This window comes from Pongo pygmaeus, chromosome 19 (assembly GCF_028885625.2).
Source record: "Pongo pygmaeus isolate AG05252 chromosome 19, NHGRI_mPonPyg2-v2.0_pri, whole genome shotgun sequence".
NCBI classification, from domain to species: domain Eukaryota; kingdom Metazoa; phylum Chordata; class Mammalia; order Primates; family Hominidae; genus Pongo; species Pongo pygmaeus.
Window position 1 is genome coordinate 14,021,885 of NC_072392.2, and position 13,989 is coordinate 14,035,873.

Consider the following 13,989-nt stretch of genomic DNA (forward strand, 5'->3'; position numbering starts at 1 on the left):
CATGTAATATCCATAGATGGAATACAGGAACAAATATGAGAATACTGCTGTATTTTACTAGACAGACATTTCCTAAGATTTGCAAAATGAAAAAACAACGCCCCTCTTCTTGCTAACAATGTTTATTTTGGTAAATATGGTATTTTTAAAGTAATTCATGTTAAAATGCAGTAGGTTTATTATTGTTACTCTAATTTTTTTTTTTTTTTTGAGATGGAGTGTCACTCTGTCACCCAGGCAGGAGTGCAGTGGTGTGATCTTGGCTCACTGCACCCTCCACCTCCCAGGTTCAAGTGATTCTCCTGCCTCAGCCTCCTGAGTAGCTGGGATTACAGGCACCTGCCACCACACCCGGCTAATTTTTGTGTGTGTTTTCAGTAGAGACGGGGTTTCACCATGTCGGCCAGGCTGGTTTTGAACTCCTGACCTCAGGTGATCTACCAGCCTCGGCCTCCCAAAGTGCTGGGATTACAGGCGTAAGCCACCGCGCCCTTGTTACCTTTAAACAAATCTTTCAAAATTTTAATATCTAATATAATCAGTCCCAATAGATTTAATGCACCTAGATAAAAAGTTTTTGGGGTCCTCAGTAATTTTTAAGAGTATAAGTGGATCCTGAGACCAAGATATTTGAGAACCATGCTATTCTGTACCCTGCCTGCGGGATTCTCAATGAGACAGCAGCCTTCAGTCACTGGTGGTGACTTCAATCCCCGCAATCCCTCCTTAGGCTGTCTCTGCTCCAGTAAATTCGTATTTGTGTACATGCACGACTGTCTACAAGCTAAAAGAGGTTTAAAAATACAATTGATATCCTTTCTCCGTAATGAGCTTCAGGTTTGGGTGAAATGGAAAATTAGTCTTTACAAAAAACTTTCCTTCAGAAAAGGAAATGGAGAAAAATTAATCCAGTTTACTTCACAGCTGGCCTCCCAGATGATGTAGAGCAAATTGCCCCACTTCCCCTCAAACCTTCCTCTGTAAAAATTAGTAACGGGATGGAAATGATCCTCTCGCAAACATCAGCATCCAAAACATAAGGATTAGTTATAATTTTGGCAAGGAAAATCTCAAAATGAATCAAGCATGTTAATTTTTAAGCTATGTATAAAATAATAACGACTTAAGACAAACACAAATTTATACCATGAGCAATTCTTCAGTACCATGCAGCATCTTTAGTCTTTTCCTGTTGGTTTGGGAATGTGTATTAGTGGCTCTTTTTAATTACATCTTGTATCCTTACAACTTTCTAACCCGTTATGACTTTAGTAACCCCAGAATGACATGGAACAGGATCTGCAGCCTACACAAATAGTTCTCTCCAAAATAAAGTTTTTGCATTTCTTTTCAAGAAACTAATAAAGTGATGAAATGATTTAAAAATCCCGTACCTCCCCACAATAATAAGTATAAAATATATACATGCATTTTAGTTTATTTCTTGAAGTGATATGTCTTATAAATAACATTAAGTTTATTTTCAATACAAGCGATTTCTGATGCAAAAAATCACATTCCGGCTGCGCATGGGGGCTCACACCTGTAATCCTAGCACTTTGGGAGGTTGAGATAGGCATATCACTTGAGGTCAGGAGTTCAAGACCAGCCTGGCCAACAGGGTGAAACCCCATCTCTACTAAAAATGCAAAAATTAGCCAAGCGTGGTGGCTCATGCCTGTAGTCCCAGCTACTCAGGAGGCTGAGGCAGGAGAATCTCTTGAACCCAGGAAGCAGAGGTTGCAGTGAGCTGAGATACCGCCACTGCACTCCACCCTGGGGGACAGAGCAAGACTCTGTTTAAAAAAAAAAATCACATTCCATTAACAGCATACAATGCAGGCTTTTGCCATTTTTAGCTAAAATACAAAGAAGAAGGAAAGAAATCATCAGAAGGAATATCCACACATTCCTGAATAAGAGAGATGGGCACACAACCTAATGTCAGAATCTGGTAGGAATCACCGTTTGCTACAAAATAGATTGACAAGAGCAAGGATTTTGCCTCAGACTTTGCCTCCTGAAGCAGAGATATAACTAAAAGGTAAGATATAAGTTAAAACTTTAAATGTAAATTGGCTTAAAATATGAAATCCAATTATATACTACTTAAAAGAAATACAAATAGGCTGGTCGCAGTGACTCACGCCTGTAATCCCAGCACTTTGGGAAGCTGAGATAGGTGGATCACCTGAGGTCAGGAGTTCAAGACCAGCCTGGTCAACATGGCAAAACCCCATCTCTACTAAAAATACAAAAATTAGCCGGGCACGGTCATGGGTGCCTGTAATCCCAGCTACCCTGGAGGCTGAGGCAAGAGAATTGCTTGAACCCGGGAGGCAGAGGTTGCAGTGTGCCAAGACCGTGCCATTGCACTCCAGCCTGGGCAACAAGAGCAAAACTCCAACTCAAAAAGAGCGAAAAAAAAAGAAATACAAATTTATCATAGTAGCACACAGAAGAAATAAAGGATAAGTAAAGGAATAAAAAAAAGAAGTGGTCCCAATACAAATATTGATCAAAGAATTCTAGACTAAATATATAACACTTATAGAGCCATAAGATGATATAGTCTTTTGGGTGTTCAATTTAGAGATATACATCAGTATTTAGCTTTAAAACTGGATATATATACTGACCCAGCAATTTCATTTTAGGACATTTTTCTATTTTCATAATTTATAAGAAAGTGTCTACATTTATAAGATAAATGTGGGAAAAGATTACCCTGCAGCTATGTTCATCATAGTCTTCTTTCAAAAGACCTGTCTGGAGGTCAGCGATGTGGCCCATTAAGTTGATGCGGTTCCCCTAAGGAGGTCCACGGGCTGAAGCATGAGTCCCAGTACCCTGTTCAACCTAGCCCAGCCCTGACACAAAGAGTGTCTTCTTTACTCTCCACTTATTCATAGTGAGATGATCTGGACCTTCTACATTGACCCCCAAACACTTTTCCATACCAGAGGGGTCTGTCATCATTAAAGCATTGTCTTGCTTCCTATCCAGAACTTTCTACTTGTACAGTGATTATTTTGTAAATTGTCAAGTATATCCAACACACAGACATGCACATCTGCACACATGTATGCAATCACACACAGAGAAAAAAACTAGAAATAAAAGAGATCCAAAAGATAATGGCAAAGAATTTATGAAATATAGCAATGCTACATTTGAATTTGAAATATCAATATGAGCCTAAAATATGTGTGTATATTTCCTAGTTCTGTCCTCTGAAGGAACCAGAAACTCTGGCACCTCAGTAGCAAGGTGCGTGGAGCTCCCAGATCTCCATTCCTAAATGACCCCTAACAGAAATCAGGGGTCATTAGAGAAACAGGAAAGGAAGCTCACCATGTGAGCCTGAAAAGTCTTGCTGGATCAGAAAGCAAAAGAGTGTTTGGGCTAGTGGGATTGTGCAAGAAGTTCCCAGGAACTGCTTGATGAAGCTCCCACTGGCCATATTTTAAGGACAATTTGAGTGTTAGAAAGAATAATAATCACACTTCGATAAATAAAAATCCATGATCTCATAGTGATCATAGTAGAGAAGAAAAGGAAAATTACTTTTGACTTAGATGATAAAACTATGAAGAAAAACAACAACAACAACAATAACAAACCCTGAGTACTGTAAAAATCACGGTAGTTGGTTTCCTATAAGGAAAGGAAGAAAGAGCTGACTAAAGGTTAATGCAATTCACTCTACCTGTTTTATGGAAGTTTCTGTTTGTATCTATCTTTTTAAATAAACAAACAAGAACACTAATGAATTAAATCTGCCACAAAATAATCCATTAAAAAAGACTAGAAAGATGAAAGATCAAAATTCCATAGTTGATAGAGTTACAGATGATTTTAAATTCTCTTCCTTTTGTTTCTCTTTTTTTCTAATTTTCTACAGTAAGTATGTATTACTTTAGTAACCCAAAAGTAACAAAGCTATGATGTAACCTACCACATATCATGTACACAAGGCTGGCAGAGGCTGCACAGAGTAGAACACACCATGTATCCATCACTCTTTCATGATTTAATTATATGCACTTCTATTTTTTCTCAACCTGCCTTTTCACTTTCTTTCTTTTTTCAGAGATACTATAAAGACAGAAATTTAGTTACAGATGGCTGGATTAAGCACAACTCTTTGGTTAATATGCTTGAAATACTTTATACAGATCTGAGTTTCATCTTCAAAGCAATATAAGAGAAGAAGATATGAAAATGTATGAGATTGCAAAATAATGAGACGTAAATTTTTTTCAATACCAAAATATATCTGGAACTCCTCTTCATCTTCAGAGTTGATGGCACATTTCTTCAGGAGCTGCAATAGCATAAATCTTTAAGCTTTGAGGTTGAATTTCATTTTTGGAAACAACCAAAAATCATCCAGGGCCATGTGTGATGAATAAGGTGGTTGATGAAGCAGGAAATGATTTTTTGGTTAAAAATGAGGTGCAATTGTAGAGTCACGGGATAGAAAATATAAACTAGTTCGGAAGTAATTCCAAAGTGGAATTCTTTAAGCATTTTGAGGCACTTTAGTGAGGACAAAGAAAATGGAGAGCCTCCCTTAGTGAGTACTTTGAAAGAAAATTCATTCATCATTATCATTCCCTATCCATTTCTCTCGCCCAGTGAGAATATAACAGCCTCCGGCCCCATACATCCTGAGGCTGCCACCAATCTTGCCTAGGGAAACCTCCTCACTTGGTACAACTGTGTGCCTTCACTTGTTCTAGGAAATAGTTTGAAATTATCTGTCTTCTTCTCAAGGAATTGAGTCTATTCATTCAGGATGGTCAGTTCCTCTACATTAAATTTTAATTAGAGGATAGGCTTCCTAATTTCCCTGACCAGGATTGTTAGCAATTATTCCAACATCTTCCATGCTCTCGTTAACTAAAATCAACCAAATGATGTGTAAGAAGTCTCTGGTTGGGTGATCTCTTCCTAAGATGAAGTTCTACACCTGGGGTCATCTTTTACCCATAGTCTTCTCTGTGGATCTGCAATCTGGGGGCCAGAAGAGCCAGTATCATTCATGCCAGAACGTGCCTCTTGTAGCTTTTGCCTCTGAGCAGTTTCTTCTAGATCAGAGATCCAGTCCACCAACATCTCAGGGTAGACTTTCCAGCAGGGTGCTCAGAGGCAGAGATGGGAGGACACCAGCAGACCAGCAGGCCCAGTCCCACAGTCTTTGGACTCTCTCAAGAAAAGAGATTAAGGCCCTGCAGTGTGACTGGCCTGGAGAGGAAAAAAATCACACTAGGTCCTGAAATCCGTCTCCTCCAGTCAGTAAACTTTTAAAAGCAGAATATCACAACAATAACAAATGAACACTAAATAGGTAAATTTCAGGCTAAAGATCCAGTCATGTAGTAAAAATACTAAGTAAAGTTTCGAAAACAATATACAAAGGAGTGGGTGAGGAGCATAAGAATGTAAAAGCCACATGGGCTGGAAATTCACTTACCTTGGCTCAGTATGCACTGTTGGTTGAACTTGGTGCTAGTTTCAGCAAACAGAATTAATTTCAAAGGCTCCCTTTTTTGACAAACTAAATTTATAAACACGGCTATTTGCTAATAAATGTGACCTTTAAATCACATTACTCTAAATACAGACTTACTCTGTGTACAGGCTAGGGGCAGAGAGCCTGGAGAAAATCCTTGAAGGAACCAAATAAGCTCTCCTCAACCACTCAGACCTTTAACAGACCTCAAATGGCCCATTTCTGCTCAAGACTTCACCCATTCTTCCATTTATTCAGAAAATTCGTTTTTAATCTCTCAAGTAACTAGTAGGCATCAGGTGCTAAGTGAATACTGTAGATACAGAAATTAATAGAACACACTGTCTTCAAAGACTTTGCATTTGCAGCCACAAATAGCCACACTTACACAAATAGTATCAGTTCTGTAACACTTGAGACAGGCAGGGTATACATTTTCTGGATAAAGTCATACTTTGAAGGGGAAGAGGGTCATCTCACCTGTGACAAGACAGACAGGAAGGCTTTGAAGAGTTGACTTTTGATTTGGTCCTGGAAGGATGGTTATTTTTTGGCAAACAAAGAAAAGTTGGAAATCATTCCAAAAACAGCAAGAAACATGAGTACAGCTAAGGAACAAGAGTGGATTAATATTTATTAAGCACCTACTGTGTACAAGGTACTCTGCTATCTCTAAAGGCAAAAAAAAAAAAAGTAAAGCTAGTTTAATCAGAGTGGGTTATTAGATTGTTTGGAAAGGAAAGTGTTCATAACCTCAAATAGCAGTGGTATCAAAACTGCATAAAGCAAAAAGTAGTAAAATGGTAGATTATACTACAACCAAACAACCTTTAAAAGACGGTCAGGCCATTCAAAAGCTTTCTATGATCTGTGACCCAAAATGTAGGAGTTGGGTGAAAAATAAGGGAGAAAAGGTAGTTAAAAGTAATTTTATAAGTATCTTGAATGCCCAAATTAGACATGTATAGTTTGGGTTGAAGGCATTGGAAGTTGTTAAGTTTTTGAGTGTGGCCACAACTGTTACTAGATGTTTGAGAAATTAATATAGCAGCAAGGTAAATATACTGATAGACCCAAATGAGAGAAGATTGGAGAAAGGGAAACCAAGTATGTTTGGACATGGGCTTTTGTTTACCATTTATGTACTAAGTAGTGTTTTCTGGGCTGTTTCTGATTCCATTGCACATTATATTATGGCATTCCCTGTTTCGGCCCCTTGTTCCCTTGACACTGCCAGCAGCCTGTTCATTTCTGCTATTGTACTTTTCATCCTCTTTCCTATCTAAAATTGATTTCTGCATCTCATGATGATAGTAGTGTTCTCAGCGCTTTACATTTATGGATTAATTTAGTAACAGCCCTCTGAAGAAAGTAACTGCTAGCTAGTGCCTAGGGCAATGTCTGAGCACCTAAGACCGAGTATGGTACAATATAGGTGCCCAGAAACTATCCATTAAGTGAGTCTCCATTCCACAGATAAGGCAACAAAAGCACGCAGAGGTTCAATAAGTTGCTCAAGGTCATACTATAATTAATTTCTGGAGCTGAACTTCCGCCTCGAACAGGAACGTCTTGATCACAATTCTGCATCAATTGTTTATCTGTTTCAAAGATGTTCTTGTTCTCCTTCTGCGGTGCTACCACTCTTTCCCTACTTATTTATTGAGACTTTTTATTGACCTAGCTTGGCGTTTACCAATCCTTATCTATTTATGAGCCACATAATCCAAACATTTCTTAAATGTTTCCAGAGCTCAGCGATGTGAGTATCTTCTCTGACTGGGAGCATTCAATGTTTTTGCATTTTTGTTTGCTAAAAAACGTTTTGGGTTTGGTGTTTCCCTTCTTCTGAACCTTTATCTCCTAACTGGTTTCTGGGTTATTAAACCTGAAGTTATGAGAACCAGAAAATCACTCACTGAGATACAAATAACAGATGGATTAGATCATTAAAAGGTGAGTGAGAGGAAACTGGTTAGAATTCCATCTCCAGTGTGTCTGACATACATCAGAGCACACACACACACACACACACACACACACAAATACACCCCACACCAATCTCTGTCTACAATTAGTCTTCTGCCACTGCCTGTATGGGAAGCCATCTGTTTCCTTATTCCTAGCTGTATACTTAGCACTCTTGGGCCCTTAAGTATAAGATTGATTGATTACAGTATTGCATATGTTATTTAAGTTTCTAGAGGTTCCTAGCAATTTTCTGAGTTCTAGGTACTCAGCATTTATCTGTCTTCAATAGAGTGTATGATTTTTTAAGACAATAACCATATTTTTTCATATAACCATTTCCCTTCCATCGACACTCCCAAGCATATACCAAAACACCTAGAGGACACTAAATAAACACTCCATGTGTGCGCGTGCACACACACACACACACACACACACTTGCACAGAAATGGTAGTGATCTGCTCCCTATCAAACACTAGTTATTGAAATTGTACTTGGGCCTAGATTTTTTCTTCTGTTGATTCACTTTCTTATAAGGGTTTCATCAACAAGAAAGTAAATGTGTTAGCTTTTTAATTTAATTTCATATTCTGCAATAAACAACTTCCTTTTTTTCTAGCCTATTTGAACCAAAGACCTCATATGCCATGGCTCTTTCCCAGGCTTTCAAAGACTGAATTAGACAAACCTACAGCAAGCAACCAAGATTGTAATTTTATGTATTACTCAGAAATATAACTATGAGCATCTGGTATACATCAGATAAGTTTGTCTTCACTAATAAACATAAGATATAGTACTTTAACTCTAAGAAATTCTTAGACTCATCTGAGAAAGAAAATACAGGTTGAGTATGTTTTATCCAAAATACTCGGGACCAGAAGTGTTTTAAATTTCAGATTTTTTTGGATGTTGGAATATTTACATATACATAACGAAATATCTTGGGATTGGAATATTTACATATACATAATGAAATATCTTGGGGTTGGGCCCAAGTCTAAACACAAGATTCATTTATGTTTTATATATACCTTACACACATGGCCTGAAGGTAATTTCATATGATATTTTTAATAATTTTGTGCATTAAATAAAGTTTGTATACATTGAACCTTTGGAAAGCAAAGGTGTCAAGTGTGGAATTTTCTACTTGTGATGTCATGTCAGTACTCAAAAAGTTTCAGATTTTGGAACATTTTGGTTTTTGGAGTTTTGGATTCAGGATGCTGAACCTGTATAATAAACCTAAGATGAATTATTATATGAGTCTATAAATTTTAAATGCCAAATAAGTAGTTCAGACAATGAGAATTATATGACATTAAAACAGTGTTTGCTGTTGATGCAGGATTTTTTACTCCTTAGCTCAGCTAAATCCAGGTTCTTGTCTCATGACCAGGAAAACTTAGGCATGTGGCCATCGAAGAGTGAGTGGAGTAGAATTTGTTAAGTGAAAAGGAAAGCTCTCAGCAAAAAGAGGAGTCCTGAAAGCAGGTAGCCAGTTGCCCCCCTTCACTGTTGAATATGAGGGCTTCCATATCTGCTGATGGGGCTGGGTTCCCTACTCGTACAAGGCACGAATTCCTGGCAGTTCCATCCCACCCTTCCAGGGCCTATGTGGGCCCTTACTCTGAGCCACTCCGCATTTGATTTATTTCCCTTACTGCACATGTGTTAAGGGACGGAGGCTTTTACCACATGTTTAGGCAAGCCATCTGTGCACAATGACCTTGGCGGGGCAGAGATTCTCCAGGGACCCTCCCCTATCTGCCTAGGAGAGTTCTCTTCCTCCTGCCTCTATCGCTGTGGGCCAAAAGGGTTCAAAAAAACTTCATAGGACTGGGACTTTGCCTTTAAAAAGTTATATTTCAAATTGGCAGGAGATGGAGCTTTATGTACCCTCTTTCTTCCTCCTGGAATGTCATGCTAGATAGCTGGCTTCCTTGTGTCACAAAGACCTAGAGTGTCCTAGAGTGTCACCTGCTCAGAGACACCTTCCTTGACTGCTCAATCTAAAGGATTTGCCTTACCATTCCCTAGCATGGTACCTAGTGTTAAGCCTCTCTGTAACACTTACAATCTGATATTTTTGTTTTTGCTTACTTGTTTATGATGTCTCCTTTTTCTAAAATGTAAGTTCCATAAGAGCGATGACACTGTTTTGTCTATGGTGTTCACAATTCCTTAAAGACTGTAATAGGTGCTCAATAAATATTAGATAGATGCGTGAACAGGCGAATGGTTAAACAAATTATGCAAACAGCATGGGAAAAGAGACGAAGAGCTAGAATACAAAAAATAGGTCTGGCAAAGCAATGATTACAAACTAAAATGGAAAGGTTTTATTAAGAAGCAGCAGGGAATAAAATGAATGAGGGTTATAACCAGGCAATTCACAAAATTTAGAGCCAAAATATCAAATCAGCGTACAAAAACATACACAATCTCATGAGTTATTAAACAAATGGTAATTAAAATAATTAGCTTTAAGATTGACTGAATGTTTAAGATGACAAAGCCCAGAATTGGCAATATTTCTCAAATTCAACACTATTGCTGGAGGAAAGTCTGTGTCAAATCCTGAATAATCTACATATCATTTGACCTAGCAATTCAATGCTTAGAATTTATCTTAGGAAATAATTAGGCAAAATTGGGCTTCAGGAGTCTGAGACTCAGGGTCGTTTATAAAAGTGAAAAATTGAACACTGTGTAAATGTGTCACAATGGACAATTAGTTTAATGGATTACGGTATGTTCAAGCAATAGAATACTATGCATCCATTAAATAGGTTGTTTTAGGCATGAAAGATGTTCATGATCCATTGCTTGGTGAAAAATTCACTTACAATACAGTGTAAGTATATATAGTAGAATCCCAATTTCATAAAAACAAAATAAAAAATTAGATTTATGCATTGAAAATAAACTGGACTTCCAGGACCAAGATGATCAAGAAAGAATTAACTGCTGTAACTGTCACATCAAATTAAGCTGTACTGTCCTATTAGAAAGTTTGGGTCTGAATTATTGATAGGTGTAAAAAAACTAAGCAAACAACACAAGTCATTATTAACCCTAGGGAAAACAAAATTCTATGATAAGAGAACAATTGCTTTAGTGTACAACATAGTTCAGCTGTGAATAACATTTGCGAGCCCTCAGAAGTGCAAACACTGAACACTGATATCAATTAAAAGGTTTTATGATACAACTATTCTATGAGAAAATGGGAGAAGTGGGTGGGGGGGGGCTGATTTAAGAAAGCTGAATGCCTTTTGCCCATAGAAAAAAGCCAACAGAAGAGGCTGAGGTGAGACGATTGCTTGAGTCCAGGAGTTCAAAACCAGCCTTGGCAACATGGCAAAACCCTGCCTTTACAAAAAATAAAACATTAGCCTGGTATGGTGGCATGTGGTGGTAGTCCCAGCTACTCAGGAGGCTGAGGGGAGAGGATCACTTGAGCCCAATAGGTTGAGGCTGCAGTGAGCCATGACTGTGCCACTGTACTCCAGCCTGGGCAATAGAGCCAGACTCTGTCTAAGGAAAACACACAAAAACATACACACACACACACACATACACACACACACACAAATAGATAACATCTAAAATAAAAGTTAAGAAATAACACTATAAAGATACTATTTAGAGATATATACCAGAAGGCATACAGTAATTAAAGGGTTAAATACAAGTAGTGGGACTTAGAGATGAAAAGTGTCAGTTTTCATTGTAAGTGCTGTTAAAATTTTGAATAAACATATGCCCATATTGATTTGATAAAAAATTAAACTTGAGGCTAGGTGCAGCGGTTCATGCCTGGAATCCCAGCACTTTAGGAGGCCGAGGCAGGAGGATCACTTGAGCCCAGTAGTTTTAGACTAGCCTGGGAAGCATAGTGAGACCTTATCTCTAAAAAAAAAAAAAAAAAAAAAAACTTTAAAAATTAGCAGGGCATGGCAGCACGCTTATAGTCTCAGCTACTCAAGAGGCTGAGGTGGGAGGATCAATGGAGCCCTGGAGGTCAAGGCTACAGCAAACAGTAATTGCACCACTGCATTCTAGCTTGAGCAACACAGCAAAACCCTGTCTCCAAAAAAAAAAAAAAAAAAAAAAATTCAAATGGAAAGAAAAATTAGGATTTTGACAAAAATTTTTTTTATTTTCTACTTTATCTGGATTCCATAACACATCAAGGTCTGCTTTACATTATTAGAAAAAAAAATAGTTTCCAAATGAATAGCACTCAGTTAAACAAAGGTTGAGTGAGGTCTTTCTTATTCATTCCACTGTCTATTCATTTTTGAATAGGTGTTCTATGGCAGTGTTTACGAAGACAAAATGCCTTAAGAAGCAAAGTGCTTCCCCACTCTTGGGACTCCAAATGAGTTCTGATTAATCAGACCAGAATCAAACGGTGCTTCCCTCAATAGGCGCTTCCCTCAATAGCAGATTTGAGTCTGGACATTTTCTAACTGCCCTTAATTCCCAACTTGATACTACCATTCTTCATCAAGTTCATGTTCTTCTCAGCTTCTCCAGCTGTCGGACTTACGGAGGCCACCTGTGGTGATAAAAGAGTAAATAGCAACAGAAAAAAAAAATACTGTATAAGTTCAACAAACATTTCTTTTATTTATTTATTTATTTTTGAGACGCAGTCTCACTCTGTCATCACCCAGGCTGGAGTGCAGTGGCATGATCTCGGCTCACTGCAACCTCTGCCTCCCAGGTTCAAGCGATTCTCCTGCCTCAGCCTCCCGAGTAGCTAGGACTACAGGTGCATGCCACCACGCCCAGCTAATTTTTTGTATTTTTAGTAGAGATGGCATTTCATCATGTTAGCCAGGATGGTCTCAATCTCCTGACCTCATGATCCACCCACCTTGGCGTCCCAAAGTGCTGGGATTATAGGTGTCAGCCACCGCACCTGGCCTCAAACATTTCTAATGTATACCAGGCACTGTGCTGGGTCTTGGAGGTACAGAGGTTGGATCTGATTAAAACATTGTTAAACAATTTCATACCTTGTGGCATGTACCAGGATAAAAATATTACAGGGCATGGTAGAAGCCCAAAAAGAGACTAGAAATGTCTAGTTTAAAGGAAGTAAGATTTAGGAGTAAAAGATGAAAAGTAAGAGTAAGCATTTAAGGCAGGTTTAGAACAGAAGGCCTGAGCCAGACAGACTTTGACCTTGATCTCAGCTCTATCTTTTTTGGAACCAATTGTAAATTACTTATTTTTTTTCCAAGCTTTAGTTTTCCCCTCCGTCAAATGGGGATGGTAATTGTAGCTCTGAAGGTTAAAAGTAATGTATGACAACCGCCTAGTGACTAACAGGCACCCAAAAATGCTTCTCATAGCTGAGTGTGGTGACATGCACCTGGAGTCTCAGCTACTTGGGAGGCTGAGGTGGAATGATCACTTGAGATTCACACCGCAACTGTGAGACCCTGCCTCCAAAAAAAAAATGCTTCTCATTCTGCTCATTATTTTCATATTTGAATAACCTATTAGGTAGAAAGGGTGGAAGGCTTCTTGTTCTTCCAGAGGGAAAAGACTGGTGGGCTTCAGAGAAAAGGATGCTAGTTTTCCTCCGGAGACAAAGTCCTAGGGAGAGAGGAAAATATCTAAAATAATCTGTAGAATCTTTTACTAGAAAAAGATATAAGCCTTAATTTTTGGGTGGAGTGTGGGGTGTGGTACATCCAGGAAGAGCTTTAGACCTTCCCACAGCATGTCTGTCTGTTTTTTCATGAACCAACATACCATACAGCAGTGAATGAATTTCTTGACTCTAAAGAAGGGCAATGAAGCAGTGGAGGGATTATTAGGCGAATATTGGTCATGGAAACAGAAATGAGCAAACTATTTTTAGTTACCCAAGATAACTAGTAACCGAGAAGAAGGTGGGGGTGATGGGTTTCTGTAAGGACCAACAGTGTTAGAATAAGAGGCCCCTGCCCTTGATAGGCTTTCTCAGTCCATCAGAACTTATAAATAGAAAAGCCTGTGGCAAAAAGGGTTTTGATCGAAGTAAAGCACCCATTAAAGATAACATAATAATTTTAGGCTGGGCTCCGTGGCTCACGCCTGTAATCCCAGCACTTTGGGAGGCCAAGGCAGGTGGATCACGAGGTCAGGAGTTCAAGACCAGCCTGGCCAAGATGGTGAAACCTTGTGTCTACTAAAAATACAAAAATTAGCTGGGCATGGTGGCGGGTGCCTGTAATCCCAGCTGCTCGGGAGGCTGAGGCAGAGAACTGCTTGAACCCAGGAGGCAGAGGCACCACTGCTCTCCAGCCTGGGCAACAAAAGCAAGACTCTGTCTCCAAAAAAAAAAAAAAAAAGATATTTTATTTTTTTCAATAACTAGAAATTGAATAACAGAGTAATGTCTTTAAAGTTATTTTTTAATTAGCCTAAAATGACTTTCTCCACCCCTTGCTCACCCTTTTCTGTAGAAAATGAAAAATTTTAAAGCAAGGTA

General features: G+C 38.6%; 1 long non-coding RNA gene across 2 annotated transcripts in view; it reads right to left on the bottom strand.

Annotated features, from left to right (window-relative positions):
• Positions 1-4,154: 4,154 nt before the first annotated feature.
• The window catches only part of LOC129016867 (uncharacterized), a 55,429-nt gene continuing 45,594 nt past the window's right edge, over positions 4,155-13,989 (bottom strand). For both annotated transcript variants that reach the window (XR_008494969.2, XR_010124572.1), the window contains one exon: positions 4,155-12,060. This is a non-coding gene — a long non-coding RNA (uncharacterized LOC129016867). The remainder of the gene's footprint in view (positions 12,061-13,989) is intronic.